Raw genomic sequence first — 27,196 nt, 5'->3', positions numbered from 1 at the left:
AAAAGGACAGTCACATTTCCCCTTGCACTGTCCCACCAACTCTACTTTCTGACATTTGGTGACTAGATCTTCATGTATTTTACAGACACATGTCCACCTTATGAACTCAGACTAATCAAAGACCTAATAGGCCCGATGAACTGTCTGTTCCTATCTTTTCTTCCCTTCACCCCACGTATTGTACATCTGTCATTCTTATGGCGTCTTCCCTACTTTCCAAGTATCTGCCTGTGGTGTGTTTTTTCCCTCACAGAACTCTTCCCGTCTTTATTTCTCGCCTTCCCCTGTCCCTTGGATCCCCAGGCCCACCCCTCACACACACCATACCCATTTAGAAGCCAAGCAGTTAGAATCAGTGGAAGGGCAGCTGAGTGATCGGTTTTCTCACTCCAAAGTGCTAGCACCTAGCCTGCGTGTGGGCTGGGCCCTTCCCTGCTCTAGCAGCTGAGTTATCCTTCTGACATCTGTACTTTCTCCAGCAAATGAGGAACTGTCACTCTTGGAAACAAACTCGAATATAGCAGTAATATACCTATCTTGATTCAACTTGAATTGCAAAAAAAGGAAGTTATCTCTTTCACACTTGATGAGTTTTGCATAATTTTGCTTTTATTGTGGTTTCTACGCACACTGAGACAGCCTTTGTCAAGAATTAATAAAAATAGAAATGAGAAGCGTGAAGGATTTTCCTGCTGTGACCAGATCACAGCGAGGCTCAGCTAATGGGATTGTGCCACAATAGCTTCCCTGGTGGCTCAGACGGTAAAGCGTCTGCCTGCAATGCAGGAGACCTGGGTTCGATTCCTGGGTCTGGAAGATCCCCTGGAGAAGGCAATGGCAATCCACTCCAGCACTCTTGCCTGGACAATCCCATGGACGGAGGAGCCTGATAGGCTCCAGTCCATGGGGTCACAAAGAGTCGGACACGACTGAGCGACTTCACTTTCACTTTTTCATTCACATTTGTGAACTGTCATTTACCTGTTTTGTGTTAGTCCTTCTGGAAGAAATCTTCGTGTCAAGAACAACAACAACAACAACAAAGTACAGATATATAATATCAAAAAATTGCCGAAGGGTTTTGATGTTCCATCTGTGATTGGTGAAATGGATGATTAAACTTTTCTTTTTATCATCATTCTTATTTTTCTTGGCGTCCCTAATCACAGAAAATTATAAGCTTGCAGTAAACATCCTAACTTTTTTAAATGACAGCATTTATTGTATTTGGTTTCTGTGCCAGGCTCATAGATGTATAAAATCTTCAGGAGCTGATTTTTCACATCAAAATTCCTCCTGTCCCACATTATACATTTTAAAGTATGCACAAGGCAGAAAATATAAGGTTTAGGTTTTTTCCCCTTCATTTTATTCTACCTGATCTCCTTATAGTCCCAGAGAAGGAAGACTCAACGTACATTTCTCTCAAAAATATGACAGGTCTATGTTTTTGTTGGTCTGGCGTATGTTTGTCTATCTTGAACAGTCTGACAGGTAATTATTTATAAAATCTGGTTTTGCCCAGTAAGTCCATATAATAACCTTTCACTTTTCATCATAAGCCAGTGAGCTGAATTTAGAATAAAACAAGGTCATTTATGTCTGTCCTGAACCAGCCTAGATGTCCCCGTAATTGCTCAATATTAATATTTGTAATTCTTTTTTTTTCTTGTCTACACTTAGGTTCTTTTTCTGACTCTTTCCACAGCGCTAAATTTGAAGTGAAATAAAATTTCCTTAAGCAGTGAGTATGGGGGGAAAAAGATTTATAAAAGGAAAGTTTCAGAAATGGGGACTTAAATAAATTGTTCTTTCAAGATTAAAATATTATGTGGAATCATAAAATGTCAAGAGTAGAAGATGGTCTTAAAGATCATTGACTACATCCACTCATTTTACAGATGGAAAATGGTGGCTTGGAGAGGGAAACTGACTTTCCCAAGGTCACTCAACAGTGGCTGTGACAGACCAGAGACCAGACTCATTGTCCCTAATTCTCAGCTTAGTCTTATACTTTGCCATTCTGGATCTGCCTTAGATGTCACCAAGACATGTCAGGGTTTTATGGCATGTTTATCTTAGACAATAACCTAAACTTATTTTGTGAAAGTGAAAATGTTAGTCACTCAGCCGTGTCTGACTCTGCAATCCCATAAACTGTAGCCCACCAGGCTCCTCTGTCCATGGAATTTCCCAGGGAAGAATACTGGAGTGCGTTGCCATTAGGATCTTCCTAACTCAGGGATTGAACCTGTGATCTGTCTTTTGCATCTCAAGCAGATTCTGAGTCATCAGAGAAGCCCCCAAACTCTTATTTTTTAAATGATTCTAATTATGGACATATTCTAAAGCACAAGCATTAGATTAAAATCTTCAGATGGGCTGTGATATTAATTAACTAATGTGTTATATGTCAGTTGTACCTCAATTTTTAAAAAGAAGTCAGGCACATGAAAAGACGTTCAGCATCACTAATTATTGGAGAAATACAAATCAGAACCACAATGAGGTATCACCTCACACTGGTCAGAACGGCCATCATCAAAATGTCTACAGACAGTAAGTGCTGGAGAGGATGTGGAGAAAAGAGAACCTTCGTACACTGTTGGTGGGAATGTAAATTAGTGCAGCCACTAGGGAGAACACTCTGGAGGTTCCTTAAAAAACTAAAAACAGAGCTACCGTATGACCCATCAATCCGACTCTGGGGCCTGTATCTGAAGAAAACCATACTTCAGAAAGGTGCCTGCAGCCCAGTGTTCATTGCAGCTCTGTTTACAATAAACAGGACATGGAAGCAATCTAAATGTCCATCAACAGATGAATGGATAGAGACGTGGTGCGTATATACAATGGAGTATTACTCACCATAAAAAAGAACAGTGATGCCATTTGCAGCAACATTGGATGGACCCAGAGATTATCCTGTGTGCTGCACTTAGTCGCCTGGCTGTGTCCTGCCAGGCTCCTCTGTCCATGGGCATTCTCCAGGAAGGAATACTGAAGTGGGCTGCCATGCCCTCCTCCAGGGGATCTTCCCAGCCCAGGGATCAAACCCAGGACTCGCGCATTGCAGGAGGATGCTAAGTGAAATAAGTCACTTAGTAGACAAATATCATATGGTATCATTTATATGTGGAAGTTAAAAAATCATACAAATGATTGTGTTTGCAAAACAGAAACAGACTCTCAGAAAAACAAACTTATGGTTACCAACAGGGAAAGATGGAGGGCAGTGGATAAATGAGGAGATTGGGATTAACACATACACACTCCAGTATACAAAATAAATATAATCAGCAAGAACCTACCGTATAGCACAGGAAACTCTACTCAACACTCTCTAATGACCTATGTGGGAAAAGAATCTGAGAAAGAATAGATATATGTATATGTACAACTAATTAGCTTTGCTATATACCTGAAATTAACACAATATTGTAAATTAACTATACTCCAACATAAAATGAAAAGTTATAGCTAAACAATATAAAAAGTCAGGCTCAATTGTAAATCAAAATAGTTTCTATTTTTGTAGCTCTGTGTTTAGGAGATGGAATTTGAAAATAAATAAATCAGGTAAGTAAATAAATAACGTCTCTTATGAGAAATTGATGCTGCTTTATAGACATGAGGATAAAAGAAATAGAAATATTTCTCCCTTTGATCCCTTAGAAAACTAGGAATAAAGCTACCATATAACCCAGCAATCTTATTACTAGGCATATACCCCAAGGAAACCAAAATTGAAACAGACGTATGTACCCCAGTGTTCACTGTAGCACCATTCACAGTAGCCAGGACATGGAAGCAACCTAGATGTCCACCAACAGATGAATGGATAAAGAAACTGTGGTACATATACACAATGGAATATTACTCAGCCATGAAAAGAAACATGTTTGAGTCAGTTCTAATGAGGTGGATGAACTTAGAGCCTGTTATACAAAGTGAAGTTAGAGAAAAACATATTGTATAATAACACATATATATGAAATCTAGAAAGACCTACTGATGAACCTATATGCAGGGCAGCAATTAAGGACTTCCCTGGTGGCTCAGAGGGTAAAGAGTCTGCCTGCAATGTGGGAGACCCGGGTTTGATCCCTGGGTTGGGAAGATCCCCTGGAGAAGGGCGAAGGGCATGGCAACCCACTCCAGTATTCTTGCCTGGAAAATCCCATGGACGGAGGAGCCTGGCAGGCTATAGTCCATGGGGTCACAAAAAGTCGGATACAACTGAGCGACCTCACTTGACTTCAGTGGAATGTAAACATAGAAGACAGACTTACGGACCCGGGGGAGGGTGCAGGGAGGAAGGACAGGGTGGGACCAATGGAGAGAGTAACGTGGAAACATGTTCACTACTGTGCAACACAGATAGCCAGTGTGAATGTGCGGAATAATTCAGGGCACTCCACCAGGGCTCTCTCACAACCTGGAAGAGTGGGATTGGGTGGCAGGCGGAAGGGAGGTTCAGGAGGGAGGAGACACATGTGTACCTATGGCTGACTCATGCTGATGTATGGCAGAGACCAACACAGTATTGTGGAGCAGGTATCCCACAACTAAAAATAAATTAAAAAAAAAAATATTTCTCCCTTCACCTGAATTTGCAAATGCACCTTTCTAAACATGCCATTTTGAGGATATGTCATTAACCTTCTGTCTGCACATATTGCAATAGTTGAGATTCAAAAATAATGTTCCAGTTTTAGAGGCAAGAGTTGTTATTTAAGCATAACTATTTTTAATGGTGTATATAATTTCTGTGTTTGGGATGAATTCCTCATTTATTACTCTATGTTCTTTGTTCCTATAAAATAGTAAACAATCCGCTTTTAATGCTTTTACCATGTAGAAGACAGATAAACATAACTGGTAATTCTTGGTCTGAGAGTAAACAAGTTTACTTGTCTAGAAATTATAAAATTTAGTTTTATGAAAAAAATTTATATAGTTCCCAAATCAGGCATTTCTTTCCAGTTCATATAACCCCTTATGTAAAACTGAGTCACTACAGAGAAAATACTCCCTCATCTGCTCTCCTGGAATTTAGATAGAACCTTCCCAAGTTGCATTTAAAATTCTACCATCAACCATGTATACATCTTATAAAATATTTTACAGTTTCCTGTGTGCTCTGGCTGAACATTTCATAGTACATAAACACTTCTGCAAATAATATAAGGGCATTGAGTTGAATATGTCATAGCAGTGGCGGCCACATTAAGCTGATTCTTCATCGATTTATTTTCTTATTTTTATGTTCTTGTTTGGAAGACAAGATGAAACGTTCTGTGCTTATTGTATAGTTGGTGGGAGTGGGGAACACGGGCAGACCAGGGGACTCTAGCTAGCAGGTTTAGTGGAGTCGAGTTCATTAAAGGAAAGGCTTTCTGCAGAGGGCGTCAAGCCAAGCTTAAACAACAAGTCTCTGCCTGCAGGAATTGGATGTAAATGTGATGGTTAAATAAGGGCCAGATGGCTTTAAAAGCTCAAATATTAAAAAGTCATATCTCTTAAAGTAAGTTTCTAGTGTCAGGACTAGGATAGTGATACCATAGCACTTAAGAAAAAAAAAGAGACATTTTTTTTCTGGAAGAAAATATCAAATATTCAGGCTGTCGTAAGTCATGAGAGTTTTGGCAATTGAAGCATATTTTAAAACAATCAATTCCTACAAAGTCATGAGAAACCCAGATACAATATTTCATTGTTGGAAACCACTGTAACTCTGTATAGGGTATTATATTCATGTTCTCTTTTCTGCTCATCACCACCCAATCTTTACTATTCCTTTTTTTTTCCCCAAAGAGTATAAAACTAGAAAAAGATATAGGAAAACTCAAGAAGCAAGATGTTTACTTATATAACTGTTGAACAGTTTACTTGCTATCAAAATAATTTATTATATCAGCATTTTAATAATGTTTCACATAATAATCATAGTTTCACATAATAATCGTAGGACACCATGTGCCACCCTGTACCCTAAGCACTTTATGTGATTATCTGATTAAATCCTCACAACCCCACTATGAGAGATGCGTTGTCATTCTCTGTGTTGCCCGTAGATGGTAGAAAGCAAATTTAAGAACAGAAGGTTCGAACTTCCCTGGCGGTCTCATGGTTAAGAGCCTGCCTGCCAGTGCAGGAGACACAGATTTGAACCCTGGTCCGGGGAGATTCCACATGCTAAGCCCGTGTGTCACAACTCCTGAGCCCGTGCTCTGCAACATGAGAAGCCCACATACACAGCTAGAGAAGGCCACGCATAGCAACAAAGACCCCGTGCAACCAGAAATAGATAAGTGAAAAAAAGAGAGGATGGTCCCGTGCCTGATGCAGAAGTGCCCGAGATGGAGCTACTGTTAGTACACAACACTTTGACCCCAAAGCTCATGCTCTAAACCAGTGTTATACCACTTGTACTGTGCTAAAGATTTCTGATAACAGAATTGCTGCCCTGAACCTAGAAGTATTTCTCAATACCAAAAAACTTGATTACAAGAAAATTTTAACTTCACATTCCTTCCCTGAGGCCAAGTATTATGTATATAATAGAATATCATATAATGTGTAACAGACTATAATTATATAGCATGATGCCAAGTCCTCTGTAATGTCTTGAACCTTAAGATAAATACATAGGATCAATGCACATACTAAGAATCCCTGTACAAATTATGAGGAAAACTTCCCCAAGATCCATGTGTACAAAGCCTCTCCTTTGTGGGACCAGATTTCTCTAGAAGGCTCTCATTACACAGGCTACTATTTTATGCTTTCATACAAGCTATTTCATGTTATAAAACAGTCCCCATCGTGTTTACATGTGTTTGCAGTGGCCGATCCAGAAGTACATGCAGCAACCCCCTGTAACTTTATACAAATGCCCCTTTTAGGTATTTGCCTGTTAATTGTGATGCAGTCTTTTGTTTCTCCCAGCCCAGGATGTGCAATTGTGTACGTGGGATAGTGGTGGACAGAGATAAGGAAGGAAGTGGAACAAAAGTTGCTGAACACAATTTGCATTATAAATGATGGTTTTCCTCTCTCGTTAGCAGCTTCTTTAATTCAGCCCGAGGTCTGTTCTGCCTCAGAACAAGTCACTTTCAAATTTATATTTGTTAAGGTGTCGACTAGCAGTGCCTCAGCCTGTGGCATTACATACCTACAGGTTTCTTTTGCGAACGACGTTGATTTCCTTCTGCCAACCACTTTACTTGGGAGAAGTCAGTTCACCTGCCAGTACATTGGCCTCTTCCCATCACTCCTTCCAGACTGTGTGTGCCAATCCGTTGAGCAGTGCTTAAGCAGCAGTGACTCCTGCAGGTTGGCTGGCCACACTTCATAGGTTTGGCCTGGAAAGAGACAGTGAGCCCAGGTGGTGCTGGAAGTTGGGACTTACGTGGCAGCCTAAGCAAGATCAGCATGGTGTCAGCTTTTCACTGTCCTGGGACTTCCCTGGTGGTCCAGTGGTTAAAACTCCATGCTCCCAATGCAGGGGGCTCAGGTTCGATCCCTGGTCAGGGAACTGGATCCCATGTGCCACAGCTAAGACCTGGCACAGCAAAAAAAACAAACAAGACTTTCCATGCTCCTATTCCCACAGGAAGATACCAAATCTAGGGGCCAGATGACAGAAAATTAGAGTGGTGGGTCACCGAGTCATGGAATGCCAACTCTAATTAAACCACCAAGCAGTTTTCCAGCTTTATCCGTACCCAGAAGGAGGTCAAGATGGAAAATGTCATGTGTCTCCAGAACCAGGGAGGCAGATGATTCCTTGTGGCAGCCCCTCCCTAGACTGGCTGTCCTGTCATGTCCCTGGGACCATCGCCGAGGGAGGTGGGACCATCGCCGAGCGAGGTGGAACCTTGCCAAGTGGCCCATGTTGAAACATGAAAGGTCTTAGGGTGCCTTCCCCTGAAATGTGTAGAGTCGTGTCCGTGAACCTGTGGAAAATCCGTCTGCCGTTTGCAAGGTGGCCTCCTCCCCAGCTCTTTCCCCTAAAGCTTCCTGCCTGTCTCAGGGCAGGGTGCCTTCTGCGTCTTCCGAGCTTTTTATGCTCCTATTGGTCTCGGTAGTTTCTGTTTTCTGTCCCTAATCGTCTGTCCATGTACTTTGTAGCCTGCCCCAGATTAAGAATTTCTTGAGGGAAAGTCTTAAATCTATACCTGTTTGTAATCACCACGTGCACATATTGGGTATTCAATAAACATCTATTGGTTGGTTGACAGAAAAGAAAATGGGCATTTAAACATCGTTTTTTTCTTTTTTTGGTTAAGTCTATGTTTAATCTTCTATGGATACTTGTTTGCCTTTGGCTTCAAATCTCAAGAACTATAGATGATCCCAGCCTTTTTCGTAATGACAGTCATATAGTATCTCAAGAGAAATCACTTCAAAGCAGGCCACGGGTCAGGTTTCTTGTGGCTTTTCGGATCTGACTACAGGCTTCCCAAGTGGCTCACTGGTAAAGAATCTTCCTGCCAATGCAGAACACGAAAGACATGTGGGTTCAATCCCTGAGTCGGAAAGATCTCCTGAAGAAGGAAATGGCAACCCACTCCAGTATTCTTGCCTGGAAAAATCCTGGTGGGCTATGTATGGTCCATGCAGTTGCAAAGAGTTGCACGTGACTGATCGACTGAGCACACACTCTGACTGCAGTCTGATCTGAAGGGGTTAATGACCTCAGAGAGGGAGGGAACCTTTTACACTTACATACCACTAAAGACCTCAGAACCTTCGCGCCTGCTTGAGTCTAGACTTACAGACTCACTTGCCATTTTTGTCTGTAGCACTGTCCTTAAAAACCTGCTGGGTCTCCCACTGGTTTACTGCAAAGACAGTGAGCTGTTTTAGGATGAGGTTTCCCTAAGGTAATGTGTCCACTGAACTTAAAGTAAATGCGAAGATCTATTTAGATTGGAAATAATGGGATTTTGTGAACAGGAAGCAACAGTTTTTCAAAAGGAGCTGACAGTTAGAATGTCTGCTTTCTTTATCCCTATTCATTCATTCATTGATTCAAAAACAAATTTTAGCACCTATGAAATCCAAAGCAATCAACATGGATTGACAGTTCCCAAACAGTAAGACAAGGATATGGGGGAAACCAAGGAATTACCAAAGGGATTTAAGGAAGCAAGAGACACGTGGATTAAATTATCCATAGACTAAGTATGTTACATGTTTTGCCAACGTAAGTATGACTCTACTTTAGACATTTGCATACATGCCACTGTGATCTATACAATACAAATTCATTTAAAATTGACACTGGGACTTCGCTGCTGGTCCAGTGGCTAAGACTCCATGCCCCTAATCCTGGGGCCTGTGTTCAATCCCTGGTCAGGGAATTAGACCCCACGGGCTGCCACTACGGAAACATAGATCAGATTCCCGAGTGCTGCAACAAATACCCAGTGTAGACAAGTAAATAAATGTTTAAAAAATTTTTATTTTTAAATGACACTGAAATCCTGGTAGCTTTTTGACATTACGTGTCTTTTTTTCACTCAAGACATAGCAAAAGTACATGTTACAGAATGCCTAGGTCAGGGAATTTGTTCCTGTTATAAAGTGATTCTCAAGCTCAAAAAGAAAAAAAAGATAACTGTTGCTTTCTGTGCTTTTACAGTAACTGCCATTGTCTCCATAGCCCTTCAGTGGTAAGTTGTGCTTCTGAAGGTTTTAAGCTTGTCTTGCCTGGAAAATCCCATGGATGGAGGAGCCTGGTGGGCTGCAGTCCATGGGGTCGCTAACAGTGGGACACAACTGAAGTGACTTAGCAGCAGTAGCAGCAGCAGCTTGGATTTGAGGGTATTTTTTTTTTTTGACATAAAGTATCACCTGAACTTTTTTTCACATGTCTTATTTTGGGGAAAATTTATGATCTTTTTAACATTAGGAAGTTTTGCTTTTCCTGACATTTTATTGCTTTGCATGTTTGAAACATTTCAATCCCAGACAATAAATATTATGTGATTATTATTTTCATATGAATAGGCTATTTCCTCCTGTTTTTTTTCTAACCCACTTTCCCAGCTAATACTCCAAAATTTATTAATATTAAACTGTGCCACTCAGCTTTCTCTGAATCACATATAAATGAAAATTGAAAGAGGGGCAGGTTTGAGACAGGAGGGGTAAGTAATAGTTCAGAGTAAATTGAAGTGTGTGGTTTTCTTTCAGTTGAATTTCTAATGTTTCTTGTTCAGTTGAAATGAAGATTATATTTACCCCATAAATCATTTTTATAAACTGTCATAACCAGTTATCACATTAAATGGTATCTTTTTATGTCATTATTGTGGAAACTAAATGGGTCTCAACAAAGTGGATGGGTGTTAGCTGAGTACCCTGTGAGAACTCAGTGTTAATAGCACTCGCCTGTAAAAGCTCTCCTCTTGGCTCCCTCCCCCGCATCAAGCACCTTTCTCAGTAAGGCCTTTTCTGACCCCCACCTCTTTTAAATACTGAAGCCCCAGCCTCGCCTTACATACCGTATCTGCTTCCTTGCTTTCTTTTTTCACTAATATTTCCATACCCGTTTGACAGACTTATTGTTTTGCTCATTATCTTCTCCCTCCGAGTGTAAACTGTCCAGGGTTTAGGATCGTGGTGTTTCCCACTGTTGCGTGCTCAGCACTTGGAGCAGGGGCCGACACCAGTGCATGTCCCGTCAGTGTTTTCCAACACGCATGAATGATTGATCAGTCCTTAACTCTGCAGATTCTTGCAGCAATATGCCCATGCCATCGTCCTCTGGTTCGTCTCACCTCTGTCTCGGCTTGTTGTGTGACTCCGTGCCTCAACCATTTGCCTTCCCTTGACTTGGTTAGTTGCTCCCTGTCTTTGCCAGCGTTTGGTGTGATCTATTCTGTTGTTTTGTTTCCATTTTAGCCATCCTAATAAGCAAAGAGTGGTAACTCACTGGGGCTTTACTTTGCTTTTCTCTGATGACTAATGATACTAAGCATTTGCGTGTATTCATTTATCATCTGTATCTTTTCCTTGTTGAACTGTTTGTTCAAATCTTTTGTCCATTTTTTAAAAAACTGGTTGTTTGTTTCCTTATTACAGCATTAGAGTTCTTCATATAGTCTAGATATAGAAATGTGGTTTTCACATGTTTTATATGGGTCTTGACTTTTCTTACAAGTATCTTTGGAAGATTTGAAATTTTTAATTTTGAAGAAGGTTGATTTATCAGTTTTTATCCTTTTATGGATCATACTTTTTTGTGTCTTATCTAAGAAATCTTGATCTAACCCAGGCTCACAAAGATTTTCTCTGATGTTTTCTTCTTGATATTTTAAATTTCAGCTTTTACTTTTAGGTATCTGATTCATTTTGAGTTTATTTTTGTATATGGTACAAAGTAAGGTTTAAGATTTTTTCTTTCTCCCTGCACATGGATATCTGATTTTTCCAACACCATTTGTTTGAAGACTATTCTTCACTGAATTATCTTGACACCTTTGTCTGAAACCAATTGTCCATATATGTGTGGGTCCATTTGGATTCTGTTTTGTTCCTTTAATCTGTATGCTTATCCTTAAACAGTACCTTACTGTCTTGATTACTAAGTCATGTAATCAGGTCTTATGAATCCTTCAGCTTTCTAATGCTAGGTCTTCTAATCAGTGAATATGGAATAGCTTTTCATTTACTTAGGTCTTTTCTAATTTCTCTCATCAATGTTTTATAGTTTTTCAGAATGTAAATCCAGTACTTACTTTATTAGATTTATCCATAGATATTTCATATATGATGCTATAAGAAAGATTAAAATTTTTTTAGTTTCTGGTTCATTACTAATATATAGAAATAAAATCAATTTTTTATGTGAACCTTTTATTCTATAACCTTATTGATCTCACTTATTAACTATAATAGTTGGGGGAGGAGGGTTGTTTTGGTTTCTGTTTGTATATTATTTGGAATTTTCTACATAGATGATTATGTTATTTGCGAATAAAGACAGCTTTATTTCTTCCTAATCTGTATGTGTGTGTGTGTGTGTGTGTGTGCTAAGTCACTTCCATTGTGCCCAACTCTTTGACCCCATGGACTGTAGCCCGCCAGGCTCCTCTGTCCATGGCATTCTCTAGGCAAGAATACTGGAGTGAGTTGCCATGCTCTCCTCCAAGGGATCTTCCCAACCCAGGGATTGAATTTTTGTCTTTTATGTCTCCCACATTGATAGGTGGGTTCTTTATCAGTAGCGCCACCTGGGAAGCCCTCTAATCAATACACTTTTTATTTTTTCCTCTTGCCTTATTGCAGTGGCTAGGATCTTCAGTATACTGTTGAATAGGCATGGTGAGAACAGACATCCTTACATTTTCCTGAATTTATGGGGAAAACTTTCAGTCTTTAACCATTAAATTAGCTCTAAGATTTTCTTTGCTCTTTATCATATTGAGTGAAGTTCCGTTTCCTGAGTGTTTTATAATGAATGGATGTTAAATTTTATCAACTGGACTTTCTGCATACTTGGAGATAATCCAGGGTTGGGGGGGTGATACATTGCATTGATTTTTTATTTACTATAACTGACATACAGCATTATATTAGTTTCAAGTGTATAACATAGTGATTTGATGTGTATTTACATTGCAAAATTATCACTGAGGTGTATGTATTTTTTTGAATTAGTGTTTTTGTTTTCTCAATTTATCTTTCTTGCAGTTTGTAGAACTTCCTGACTTTGTGGCTTGCCAAATGGTCTTCCAGTCAGGTTTTCCCAGTTTATATTCTCATTAACAATGTTTGAAAGTCAGTTTCCTTGTGCCTGCACCACCACTGGATATCATTACCGTTTATAATCTTTTCTAATTTGAAGAAGGGGAAGTCTGACCACTGCATTTATTTGCATTTTTAGTACCACTGAGGTTGAACATTTTGAATGTGTTTATTGGCCATGGCTTTTCATACTGTTCAAGAAAGTGAAAGACGAGAGTGAAAAAGTTGATTTAAAACTCAACATTCAAAAAACTGAGATCATGGCATCCGGTCCCATCACGTTATGGCAAATGATGAGGAAACAATGGAAACAGTGACAGGCTTTATTTTCTTCAGCTCTATAATCACTCCGGATGGTGACTGCAGCCATGAAATTAAAAGACACTTGCTCTTTGGAAGAAAAGCAATGACCAACCTAGACAGCATATTAAAAAGCAGAGACATTACTTTGCCAACAAAGGTCCATATAGTCAAAGCTGTGGTTTTTCCAGTAGTCATGTATGGATGTGAGAGTTGGACTATCAAGAAAGCTGAGTGCCAAAGAATTGATGCTTTTGAACTGTGGTGATGGAGAAGACTCTTGAGAGTCCCTTGGACTGCAAGGAGATCCAACCAGTCCATCCTAAAGGAAATCAGTCCTGAATATTCATTGGAAGGACTGATGCTGACGCTTAAGCTCCAGTACTTTGGCCACCTGATGCAAAGAGCTGACTCATTGGAAAAGACCTTGATGCTGGGAAAGATCAAAGGTAGAAGAAGGGGACAACAGAGGATGAGATGGTTGGATGGCAAGCTCCGGGAGTTGGTGATGGACAGGGAAGCTTGGCGTGCTGCAGTTCATGGGATCACAAGGAGTTGGACACGACTGAGCAGCTGAACTGAGCTGATTGGCCATGCATCTGTGTTCTTTGAGTTGCCTGACCTTGTACTTTACCCATTCTCTCTTAGGCTCTTCCTGGTTTGCGTGTTGATGTTTGTCTGCAAACTGGCTTATTAAAAGTTTAGTTGACCTCAAACAACCCTGCTAGACTTTTAAATATCATGAATTACTCTCACCCAAAATAATGTATCTTAATTTCCATTCATTTATTCTCTGTTTCCCTGAGTCATATCACCTTTTCCAGTTCTTTGTTTTCTCAACTTCACAATATTAGAACTGCAGAATCACCTCATTTTTCAGTTGAGGCTTTTGACACCAAAAGAAGAAAGGGTCTTGTCCTTCCTGAAGGTGGGTGGGAGTGCCTGCGCAGTTTGAATCCACAGGACCACTGTTTTGTCTTCTGGCCAAAAGGACACCAACAATAAATACATTTAGCCCCTTTACCACAGGAACGTGTCCTTGTGTCTGACACTAAGCAATTAAGTCTATCCATAATTTTTCTCATGAATAACTCAGATCCTAAATTCCCCCTGCCCCTACTTGGCTGTTCGACACTTTATAAATGACTTTAACTTTGGCGCCTTGGATTCCCCATCTGTTAAGTGGGAGCACTGAACTTCTACTCAGTGACTCTGAGACATACTTTTTACCCTTGAAGTCTGTCATTGAAAGAGGGCATTAGAATGGATTAGGGGAAACGAGCGTGGAAGTCAACCTTTAAGAAATTTATTTCCACCTAGAATTCTATTTTTGAAAGGAGCCTAATCAAAGCTTTTTAAAAATAAGTTTTTAATTATAGGTTTGAAACTTTGTGTTATTTGTAATACCTTTTTAGAAGCATGAAAATAGCATTTCTCTCTGTACCAGCTTTGTGCTTTCCCATTCGGTAAACACTGATTTTATTTAATCTGTGCCTGTAGAAGTAAACCAAGACAGCTCAGTACTTCCTGTTTACCTCCTGGTTCTATATTGTAGATGGCGACAGACCTGCTCTCAAAATAAGCTTCCTTGGTTTAATTCTGCATTTTCTGGTTAGGCAACTGGCCTGTCAATACTTGAACAATGAAACAGTTTGGCTGCTGAAGCCCTGTTCTGACATTCCCCCTTCAAATTGTCAGTGGAAAGTCACTTAATGTAATGGTAGGGATCATATATTAATAATAGTAGGATTTATATTTAAATGGGGGCATCACACAGGCCCTTTCATTTGAGAATATGAAAGCATTTCCAACTCTTCAACTTGGAATGTGTGACATGGGCAAACACAGAGATAGTAAATAACCCTGTTTCCTCTGGAGATTCTCGGTGCTCTAAGTGTCTATTTTTTACGGAGGAAAATTGAGTGTTATGTGTATTGAGTGACTAAAGTGTAAGCTTAGAAATATTTTATGTTTCCATCATAGTTTATTCTGCTTAGCATAAATCATCAGAGCCAACCATAACTTACCATTTACGAGAGCTTTTTCAGTTGTATTACACTTTTCAGTTGTATTACACTCATGTCAGACACACCTTCCTACAAGTCCTTCCAAGGTCAATAGTTTAGAAATTCTGCCTCTTCCATCCCCTTCTCCTCTCAACACTTATGGAAATATATGCTAATTGGAATAGAAGCAACCTACCAAACTAACAGGGTTAGACCACTCCTAAGGCAAGATTAATGAGATAGAAGTTTAGGGAAAAAATAACATATTTCAAGCACTGAGGGTATAGATGCCAAGTAAAAGCCAGCAACTCTCCTGGATCAGTCAAATCCCACGCTTTGCCCTCCCTCGACTTCCCTCAAAGGAGTTAAAGAGGAAATGCTGTACGCCCAACTCTCTGGCCCTCCTCTTTGCCCGAGGCCCCAGCTCAGGGGTCACCACTGCAGAAAACAGGGCCACAGACTCAAGGTGCAGAACGGGACTCTCCGCACTATTTACTGAGAGGACACCACGCAGTGCCGAGAGGCAGGAGCATGCGCAGGTAGCTACCTGTGTTCACAGTCAGCCTTTGTCGGTGTGAGATTTATGTCTAAAAAAGAGAACATTTAGAGACACGGGTATTTAAAGTCACAGATATTGTCAAGATGTTAAATTTGTGAAATGGTCTACATAGCTGATTTGTGATTCAGCCGTGAGTTAACACATGTCTAGAGCTATTAGAAGCTTGCTTCATTCGCTTCAGTCGTGTCTGACTCTGCGACCCCATGGACTGTAACACACCAGACTCCTGTCCACCAGATTCTCCAGGCAAGAATATTGGAGTGGGTTGCCATGCCCTTCTCCAGGAGATCTTCCTGGCCCAGGGATCAAACCCACAGTCTCTTGTGTCTCCTGCGTTTGCAGGTGGATTCTTTACCACTGGCACCACCTAGGAAGTCCCAAGAGAACAGCATTTGCTCAGAGGGAGAAAAGCTTAAAGATGTTATCAGTTTGCTGAGACTGATTGGCATCCCGGTGACAGATCTGTAATATGGAGATGAGGGGCTAGTTTCCTTTTAGAATTCCAACTTTCAAGATCCTAAAATAGCATTTACCTCTGGATACTTGGTTTTTTATAGGCACCCTAAATTCTTCGAGACTGAGGAGTAAATTTCACACATTGCACAAGTGATGTTCTTTCATGTCTAGGACCCAGATCTTAGTTTCTAAGCATTCTCCATTGATATTGAAGCTTTTTGGAGAAACAACTGATTCCAGGAGTGAGGCAGGGAAAGATGCCTTGAAAAATTAGCCTGAAACATCTTAACTCACCAGAAGACAAAGAATTGCTCAAAGAACCAGAGGGACATGTCAAAAATGGGAACATCAAGAGGCTACCACTGGCTGAATCTGGGAAAATCTGATTATAATAATGAGTTATCACCCATAGAATAAAAGAAATAGTTTTGAGTCCATACAATGTAAATAAATAAGTAGAGGAGAAAGTGAAAGCTCTTTTTTGCCATCAATCGCCAACTAATAAGTATAGGTAGAATCATGACATTAGAAGATCGTCATTGAGGGAGAAAGACTGATGAGTAGAAATTTGCATAGTCTCAAGTTGTTCAGTCGCCCACGTCCATTGAGTTGGTGATGCCACTCAACCAACCATCTCATCCTCTGTCGTCCCCTTCTCCTCCTGCCTTCTATCTTTCCCAGCATTAGGGTCTTTTCCAGTGAGTCAGCTCTTCACATCAGGTGGCCAAAGTATTAGAGCTTTAGCTTTAGCATCAGTTCTTCCAATGAATATTCAGGGTTGATTTCCTTTAGGATTGACTGATCTGATGTCTTTGCAGTCCAAGGGACTCAAAAGAGTCTTCTCCAACACCACAGTTTGAAAGCATCAATTCTTCGGCGCTCGGCTTTCTTTATGGTCCAACTCTTTTTACATGACTACTGGAGAAACCATAGCTTTGACCATATGGACCCTTGTCAGCAAAGTAATGTCTCAGGTTATTTTCCCACAAATTCCTTATTAGTTACAAAGGAAAACTAGTAACAACAACAAAATCTGATGTTCTTTCAATGGTTCAGTGTAAATATTGTTAATTAAATTTTTCATTGTTTTGATTCACAAATAGTTAAGCACTTCATTGTCTGGAGTTTTATCTTTCTCAAGGTCATGCCATCAAATAAGAAATGCAGACAGAAATTCACTTATAACCATTCAAAGACTGCTTCCAATGATGACAAATCCTTTGGTAAGATATACTTTCGGTAAACACCTAATCAAGCTCTTTTTGTTGAGACCTAATGAAACTGTTCTCCCGTCCAACAGCCAGATCAGGCTAACCCTGCAGCACAGCAGAGACATAGAGAAGCAGAACCAACCCCACCAAACTCTTGGATAAGAAAGGGAACCCGAGAGCTACAGCACTGGCTGGGCAGAGTGGTGGCTGTTCCAGGTTGGCCCCTGAACTGCATCTGGTCCCCCTAGTAAGGATCCTGCCCTTCTTTACTTCCCCTTTTGCTGTCTACATAAGACCAGAAACACTGCTTTCAGTTACTATGATGGTTAGGGGTTTGCGACAGGCAGGAGGCTGATGTCCAGAGAGGGCAGGCGGGGTGTCAGAACCCCTAGATGTTGCTGGCTCAGCCAGGCTCCTGGCCACCTGGTTCTGTGATGGACTGCACCAGCATTCCAGGGAGACGGGACAGGCCCCTCGAAGACAACATTCAGACATTAAAACACACACCCACAAAATAGCCATCCTAGACCTCTAATCTTACTTTATAACCCAAACTATAATTACATTACAGCAATTACTTGAATATTACATTTTTATTACTGTTATGTCATTATGTCTACTAGGGGAAAATATGCCTACTTTAACCAATAAAATTCTTAATGACTCATTTAAGCTACAGAAAACCCCTGACTTAAACATTTTGGTCAAAATAATTTTTAGAGCCTGGGGGATGAAGAGGGTTAATCTCCATCTCTATGGTTACCCCAAAAGCAAGAAAACTTTCACTGGTAGATAGACTCCTAGAGATTAAAAAGTTCTAGCCAAGGCTGGTCAGAAAATTACCATAGTGCTTGCGTGCATGCATGCTAAGTCACTTCAGTCACGTCTGACTCTTTGCAACCCTATGACTCTAGCCCACCAGGCTCCTCTGTCCATGGGACTCTCCAGGCAAGAATACTAGAGTGCATTGCCATGCCCTTCTCCATTTTACATATATATTTATCCCTAAATGCTCTATGCATTGAACAAACACTTTCCTACAAGAAAATCAAGCGGCTAACAAGTTTTGCTTGCCTTAGGTAAACCAAGCCTAAGGTTTGTCTTTTGCTTCATTTTCTGAAAAATCCTTTTCCCAAGTATATGTCCTCTGTATTACTCTGTAAAATTCAGTGCTTAATTCTAAAGTTATGTACATCTGCTGGACATACACACTGTTAAACATTCATGACTGCCTACAAATGTGAAATGTATTACCAGGTCTATTTTTAACATTGTTTTGGCAAGGCTTTTGCTGCGAGTGGGTGGGGGAGCACGGGGGGAATCCTATAGAATCTTAATGAGAAAACTGAATGATTCTTTGAAATGTGGCTGTGAGTCCCTGACTTACTAAGTGGTGATGTCACTGGTGCTGAGAAGCAAGAAACAAGTAGACGGGCTAGTTCACCAGCACACTGGAGATGCACCAGAGGGAAATGAAACTCATCTGAGATGCGGTTTGTGCCAAACTGCGCCTCCCGCCGGCGCTCCAAGGGTCACAGAGTCCCCCACCCAGGACATATCTCACACACTCAGTTTGTCTTCCCCATGAGTGTGTGTCATGGAAGGGTGTGCTCTTGGCATGCGGTTCTTATAGAACTCGATGGGCCCACTGGCCTTCCTCTGTTCATTACCCATATTTGTCTTAGGAAATAACCACCTTGTTCAGCTGTTGGCAAAAGACAGGGGGGTTCCCTTGCATCCCCTCAGTCACTTACTTAGCAAGTGACAAGAAGTTCAGAGAAGTCTGTCAGGACAAGAGAGTGATCAGATCTCCTTGTCACCCAGTTTGAATCCTGTGCCACACTCTGGGGCAGAGGACACCATGGCACATCGGATGGTGCCCTGGTTCTGTCTTCAGTGAGTTTGTAATATTACAAGAATAATAAAATATTAGTGCATGAGAGGTGGCCTCTGAAAGGAAAGCCGATGTGTCTTTGATGTTTATAAAAACATTATTGTAACAGGTGAATTCTTTCTGTGGAATCTGTTAAACTAACATGCAGTAAATAGAATGGTTCCAAGTCAAAATCCCATTCTTGATTTATAGATTTACCAAATTAACCTGCCAAACTCACATCCTTCTTGCAAAGACAAACAACAAAACCCTTCCACAGTCACATTTCCCACCTCCGGCTACACATTCCAATCCCAGACCGGCCCTGGGCACCTCGAAGGCTTCCCCACTTCTCGTGTCGTGTCGGCCTCTCAGGGTTGTCGGTGTGTTTTCTCAGGCCCGTGACCCCCATCCAGTGTTTACGGGACCAGCTGGTGACCTCACACACCCCTCAGCCGTGCTGCAAACCATTTCAACACAACCACCAGCCTCGGAGCTTTAATGAGAATTTGCCCTGGAGCTCCTGGGTCTGGAGCAGCTTGGGGGCAGCTGAGTACCTGCTAAAGTGTCGTTTCCTCCACCCCACCCATGCCCCGCAGAAGGGCTGTAAAAGGTTAGAGTTCTGAGAGGTGGGCAGAGACGGTTGCACACAGGTTCCTGGGCCCACAGGGGACGGCCCCCTCCCTCCTCCTCCCTGCCACGTGTTTGTTCTGAAGCCTCCTTCCCTAAGCACCGTGTGTGAATGTGCGTGTAAGACCAGCAGCCACGCAGCAAGCGGGGCCAGGTCTGGGGTGAGGAGAAGAGTCTTATTAGGCAGGAGGTTAGCTGAGAGCACTGAGAGGCAGCCCCCTCTGCTAAAGGTCCCAAGGCTGCCTAATCCCAGCAAGCAATTTACCAGCCCCACTTGTAACACCCCTCCCATCAGTACTCCAAAATAGTCAGGGAATGGGAAAAATTCCCACCGCTGACTGTTGGGACTTCCCTAGTCTAGCACATGCGCACCTACCATCGTGCGCTAAAGTAACTTTTGATGGCCATGGGACCCATTCAGTCCAGTTCAGTTCAGTCGCTCAGTCATGTCTGACTCTTTGCGACCCCACGGACTGCTGCATGCCAGGCCTCCCTGTCCATCACCAACTCCCGGAGTTTACTCAAACTCATGTCCATTGAGTCAGTGATACAATCCAACCATCTCATCTTCTGTCGTCCCCTTCTCCTCCTGCCTTCTATCCTTCCCAGCATCAGAGTCTTTTCCAATGAGTCAGTTCTTTGCATCAGGTAGCCAAAGTATTGGAGTTTCAGCTTCAGCATCAGTCCTTCCAATGAATATTCAGGACTGATTTCCTTTAGGATGGACTGGTTGGATCTCCTCGCAGTCCAAGGGGCTCTCAAGAGTCTTCTCCAACACCACAGTTCAAAAACATCAGTTCTTTTGCACTCAGCTTTCTTGATAGCCAACTCTCACATCCATACATGACTACTGAAAAAACCATAGCTTTGACTATATGGACCTTTGTTGGCAAAGTAATGTCTCTGCTTTTTAATATGTTGTCTAGGTTGGTCATAACTTTTCTTCCAAGGAGCAAGCGTCTTTTAATCTCATGGCTGCAGTCACCATCTGCAGTGATTTTGGAGCCCCCCAGAATAAAGTCTCTCACTGTTTCCTTTGTTTCTCCATCCATTTGCCATGAAGTGATGGGACCAGATGCCATGATCTTAGGTTTTTTGAACGTTGAGTTTTAAGCCAGCTTTTTCACTCTCCTCTTTCACTTTCATCAAGAGAATCTTTAGTCCTTCTTCGCTTTCTGCCATAAGTATGGTGTCATCTGCATATCTGAGGTTATTGATATTTCTCCAGGCAGTCTTGATTCCAGCTTGTGCTTCGTCCAGCCTGGCATTTCGATAAACTCTGCATACAAGTTAAATAAGCAGGGTGACAGTATACAGCCTTGACATACTCCTTTCCCAATTTGGAACCAGTCTGTTGTTTCATGTCCAGTTCTAACTGTTGCTTCTTGACCTGCATACAGATTTCTCAGGAGGAAGGTAAGGTTGTCTGGTATTCCCATCTCTTAAGAATTTTCCACAGTTCATTGTGATCCATACAGTCAGTGGCTTTAGTGTAGTCAATGAAGCAGAAGTAGATGTTTTTCTGGAACTCTCTTGCTTTTTCTGTGATCCAGTGGATGTTGGCAGTTTGACCTGGTTCCTCTGCCTTCTCTAAATCCAGCTTGAACTTCTGGAAGTTCTGGTTCACATACTGCTGAAGCCTCACTTGGAGAATTTTCAGCATTACTTTGCTAGCATGTAAGATGAATGCAATTGCACAGTAGTTTGAACATTCTTTGGCATTGCTTTTCTTTGGGATTAGAGTGAAAACTGACCTTTTCCAGTCCTGTGGCCACTGCTGAGTTTTCCAGATTTGCTGGCATATTGAGTGCAGCATTTTCACAGCATCATCTTTCAGGATTTGAAATAGCTCAACTGGAATTCCATCCCCTCCACTAGCTTTTATCGTAGTGATGCTTCCTAAGGCCCACTTGACGTTTGCTCTCCAGGATGTCTGGCTCTAGGTGAGAGATCACACCATTATGGTTATCTGGGTCATGAAGATCTTTTTTGTATAGTTCTTCTGTGTATTCTTGCCACCTCTTCTTAATTAGACTGATTAACTGTACATAAAGATTCCATGAATACGTATCTAATTATGATAGACTGAATTATGGGAAAGACATGCACAGTAGAGCAACCTGTTACATAACGTGCAGCTGTGAATCTGGATTGTCAGTCAGTAGTTATGGATTATGCAAATGACCTTGCCTTAAAAACTGTACCACAGCCCTCCAGGGCCATTGCCTCCCTTGATGTGGCCCACCTCTCTCTTGAGGTGATCTCTCTCTTTCTTCCCTTATCATTAATAAACGTTCTTGCTATGGGTAAGGCCTTACTTTGCGTCCCTACCAAGAATCAAGGCCCACAGGAGGAGGGGTCTGCAGGCTCTCCTCTGCTAATAATCTGAAGCATCTTCAGTTGCCCTGCACGCTGCCCATCCCCTCATACATCATCCACTGCCCTCAGCCCAGCCGTCTGAAGCTGTGAAGAGATGGCCTCGGGCAGACCAAGGCTGATTCAGAAGCGTCCCCTTTTAGGATTTCTTGGCAGTCCTGTAGTTAAGATTTCACCTTCCAATGCAGGAGGTGCAGGTTCAATCCCTGATCAGGGACCTAAGATCCCATGTGCCTCCTGGCCAGAGGACCAAAACAGGAAACAGGAGCAGTATTGTAACAAGTTCAATAAAGACTTAAAAATATGTATAAATAATAAGAAGAAACAATGTTCCCTTTGCACTTCTTTCACCAGAAAAAAAGCAGGTCTCTGGTAGCAGATCTTTCAGGAGTCTCTACAAATTGCTGTGTCTTCTGCTTTTACCAGCTAAGCAAAGCGGTATCCCCTTAAAAAGAAGAAAATACTGCTTCCAGATTCGATGAAGACTGAATAATGACCCTTGGCAAGTCAGAAAGGAAGAATCCTTAGCAGCCTGCTCCCTGCTCCCAGATTTTCTGGTCACTCAGAAATGGTGCAGACAGGGTGAGGCGGTGCAAACTGCTTGTTTATTTGGCATTTCCTCAGGGGGTTATAAAAAACAAACAACAAAAACACACACACAAAAGCCTGACACTGGATAAATAAACCACTGATGGTAATCCAAGACGAAGCGCTCCTGCAAGCGTCGGAGCCGGTCTGCTTGTTGCCATTCTGCAATTAGCTGAGGATGCCCGAGGATTGTGCTAACACAGCATGGAGCCCCGTGCCAAACACCTTCTCAGGTTTTTTCCCCTCTGCGTTTTGCTAATCCCTGGATGAAACATAATCACAGAGCAGTGTTCAAGGCTGGACACAACAGGGAGGAACTCGGCGTTGGCTCCCACCCAGTGGAAATAACATGCCATTGGACTCGACAAGGCAGGAGGAAGGATGTTAAACAAATACACTCCCTCCAGCCTCCCTAGCAACAGCTTGCTGCTCTCCGCAGAAGCCCCAAACTTCCCCAAGCTGTTCACTCCACCCCCAGGTTTCATCGCCTGAGATATGTAAGAGAAATATACAGGGAGGTCAACTGAGCAAAACTCTCAATCAGAAAAAAGATGGAAAGAGAGGCAAGTCACTTATTCTCCTCTAAGGCAAAACTTCCTTGCCCTCCCTTGCTCCTTGGAAGAAAAGCTATGGACAAACCTAGAGAGCATATTCAAAAGCAGAGACATGACTTTGCCGACAAAGGTCCGTCTAGTCAAAGCTATGGTTTTTCCAGTAGTCAGGTATGGATGTAAGAGTTGGACCTTAAAGAAGACTGAGCAATGAAGAATTGATGCCTTTGAACTGTGGTGTTGGAGAAGACCCTTGAGAGTCCCTTGGACTGCAAGGAGATCAAACCAGTCAATCCTAAAGAAAATCAGCCCTGAATATTCATTGGAAGGACTGATGCTGAAGCTGAAGCTCCAAAACTTTGGCCACCTGATGTGAAGAGCCAACTCACTGGAAAGACCCTGATTCTGGGAAAGACTAAGGGCAGGAGGAAAAGGGGACTACAGAGGATGAGATGGCTGGATGCCATCACTGACTCGGTGGCCATGAGTTTGAGCAAGCTCCAAGAGATGGTTGCTCAAACCAGAGGGAAGCCTGGCCTGCTGCAGTCTGTGGGGTTGTAAACAGACACGTCTGAGCAACTGAACAATAACAAGGGCAAAACTAAAGTTATGCAAGTATTTTTATGTAACGAATAGATACTTAAACATAATAATTAAACCCCAGTCACTTGCACTCATCGTTCTTTTTCTCTCAAAGCAGAGGAAAACATTTCTCCTTATTGTGGTTGCAGGTTCAGATTTCTGATGTAGAAGTTCCAGGTACCACCTGACTCTTGTCATCTTGCGTTCTGATGACAGTGGGAAAGAGGGAATCAAAATGGGACAGAATTTTCTCCAGTGAAGAGAGAAGGCTATCTAAAAGAACTCATCTATTACACATGCTGCTGCTGCTAAGTCGCTTCAGTCATGTCCGACTCTGTGCGACCCCAGAGATGACAGCCCACCAGGCTCCCCCGTCCCTGGGATTCTCCAGGCAAGAACACTGGAGTGGGTTGCCATTTCCTTCTCCAGTGCATGAAAGTGAAAAGTGAAAGTGAAGTCGCTCATTCGTGTCTGACTCTTAGCGACCCCATGGACTGCAGCCTACCAGGCTCCTCCGTCCATGGGATTTTCCAGGCAAGAGTACTGGAGTGGGGTGCCATTGCCTTCTCCATCTATTATACATAATGTTATCTAAAATATCAACCCACACAAATATATGTATCTGTATCTTGATCCTTACAACAAGCCTCTGAGATTGATAGTTACTTTACAGATGGAAGTCTGGGGTGCAGCAGTGGGGGGAGGTTTTGGACCACACAGATTGAACTGTGAAATAAGTTGGAGATCCCTATGGGATTCAGACAGAAAAGGGAGTCCGAGGGATCATGTAGGCAAAGCTAGAGGTTAAAAACAATAACAACAGCAAATCCCTCTACTGTCAGATGGCTAAAAAGCAAATAAATAATAGAACCTGGCCACAGAGCTCAGCCTTCTCCAAGGGAGCTTAGAAAGCACTCAGCCGTGATCTTGCATCTGGCTATAGTTGCACTGGGTTGTGGGTTTGCCTGGGGGCACTATCATAAATTTGTGCTGAAGCTGAACCTGTAACAAGTCTCCCCTGTCAAGCTGGTCCGGCTCTCATGAAATTGGATGTGACGGAACCAAGAGGAGGAGCATCAGTCTTTCACCTGGTCCAAGGATGGGGAAGTGAAATTTGTTACCACACCTCCCAGCGTGTTTCCATGTAGCCTTTCGTGGACTCTCTCTAGGCTTCTCCTCTTTCCTCTGAGACTGTGAATCCTTTCTGGCCTTCAGGCCATGAAGCCAAATATAACCACTGGCCGAAGACAAGCTCCTGTGGCTGTTCCCAGTATCTGCAAGCATGGCCATCACTCCATCTTCTGCAGATCATCCAAACCCCTCTGAAACACCTTTTCTGTTCTATTCCTTGAGCCCTCAATGCACCAAGTACCACGCCACACAGCACAGGAAGGATGCAGTTTCTCCAGTGTTTGCTCAGTCAAGTCAAGTGAAGCTGACCTCAACGTAGACTGCTCTGTGACTCTCTCAGCCCTACAACCTAACGGAGTCGGCTGAACGTCCCTGGATGTGGAAGCAAGGTGAAGTAGCGAGAGCCTCCCTCCCTCCAGGCTTTACATTATGCTCTGGTCCTGGTCAACTCTCCGCACGTGGGCACATCTCATTACCTCTTGGAGCTTCAGTTTCCTCACCTGTCAAGTGGAGGTGATAATTCCTACCTCGCAGGATTTGAGGTGGTGCCACTGTGACCCCACCTCCAGCTTTCATCAGCATCTCTCTAACTCTCTGGTTTATTCTGAAGATTCTTTTCTTCCCACTGCAGTAAGTCATCACCAAAAAGCAAATGTTCTGTTCCACTCCGTTTCTTGTTTTTTTTGTTTTTCGTTTAATGATTTCCACCAGGAAAGTATTCTGCCTTTCTCCCAGGTGAGTGTATCCCTCACCAACTTCTTTCAAAACCTTTGGCAGAGAGGACCATATTTCTACTAAATGCTGGCAGGAAAGAGAAGGGAGGGAGTGACAATATACCCCTTCTACCTAGAGAGCCTTTCCCTTTTCCCAGATGCAGTGCTTCCTCACCTGCAGCCTCAGCTCAGCCCCCAGAAGCCCTGGGAGGTGCTCAGAGCTGAGACCCCTCACCCCATCTTACAAATGACCAAGCCAAGGTGTGCAGAGATTGCATGGCTCACCCAGGGCGCACAGCCGATCCATGAAGCCAGATCTCTAAAGCAGGTCTCCAACTCCACATCAGTGCTCCTTCTACTGCAAGGAACTTCTGGGAGAATTCCTCTTTCTGGTAGCAAATCCAAGAGGGAAGGTTTCTGACTTTGGCCCAGGATATGGGAGTGGGGCAGCAATGCTGCCTTGCTTCCTGTAATCATTTGCAAGCCTCTTGCAACCACTTCCTTTTCCAGAAATACAAAGAGTTAGTGCCTCTGTTTCTATATTCAGTAGTGGAATTCATCCCCATCTGGAATCACTGCAAGTCCAAGATCTCATCCACCAGCCCAGCCCCACTAAAGTCTTGTTACTTCATGTGAAGGCTTGCATGAGTGATTACCCTGTTTGAGCCTTCGTTTCCTCATCTTTTAATGAACTGGGGATATGAATACCTACTTCTGTGAGACTTCCCTGGCAGTCCACTGGTTAAGTCCCCTAGCTTCCACTGCAAGCGTTCGATCCCTGATTAGGGAACTAAGATCACATTTGGCACGTGGCCAGAAGACTTTAAAAATAAAAAAGTACCTACTTCTCGTTGTTGGGATGATGTACTCTCATGTGAGCAATTACTACACTGTAGGCATCTTATGACAGTGCATTATGTGCCAGGAATTATTCTAGGTACTGGATATAAGCAGCAAACAGACAGAAGACCTTCCTCTTGTGGAGCTTACCTGCTAAAGGGGGAATATCAATAATAACTAACAATGAAGTAGGTAAGTCCCCAAGAGTAATAGCTGCTGTGGAGATATATGATTGAACCTATAAATGAATACTTAAAAGTACTCAAACTGAAAGAAAGAAACTTAATTGTATGTTGTATGGTGAAACAGTCATGCAGAGAAAAGAATTGCTTCAGGTCATTTTTTAAATAGCTAAGAGTCGGACACGACTGAGCAACTTCACTTTCACTTTTCACTTTCATGCATTGGAGAAGGAAATGGCAACCCACTCCAGTGTTCTTGCCTGGAGCATCCCAGGGATGGGGGAGCCTGGTGGGCTGCCGTCTATGGGGTTGCACAGAGTCGAACACGACTGAAGCGACTTAGCAGCTTAGCAGCATTCTGATTATACATCCCGTGTAAGATATATGCACAGGACAATAAGAACTGTAAAGAAATCTTAATGTTTATTTAGTAGGT

At 42.3% G+C, this 27,196-nt stretch overlaps 1 protein-coding gene across 3 annotated transcripts in view; it reads left to right on the top strand.

Annotated features, from left to right (window-relative positions):
* SUPT3H (SPT3 homolog, SAGA and STAGA complex component) overlaps positions 1 to 26,588 on the top strand; it is a 431,789-nt gene extending 405,201 nt beyond the window's left edge. Inside the window, exons 13-14 of one of the 3 annotated variants that reach the window (XR_011563264.1) lie at positions 1,684 to 1,744; positions 12,709 to 26,588. The gene's annotated coding sequence lies outside the window, so the exon portion shown is untranslated. The other 2 variants (XM_070777448.1, XM_070777449.1) reach the window with 2 other exon arrangements.
* Positions 26,589 to 27,196: the final 608 nt, after the last annotated feature.

This window comes from Bos indicus, chromosome 23, assembly GCF_029378745.1.
Source record: "Bos indicus isolate NIAB-ARS_2022 breed Sahiwal x Tharparkar chromosome 23, NIAB-ARS_B.indTharparkar_mat_pri_1.0, whole genome shotgun sequence".
In the NCBI taxonomy this organism is placed as follows: domain Eukaryota; kingdom Metazoa; phylum Chordata; class Mammalia; order Artiodactyla; family Bovidae; genus Bos; species Bos indicus.
Note: the sequence above shows the minus strand (reverse complement) of the source record. Positions and strands in the feature narration are given on the sequence as shown.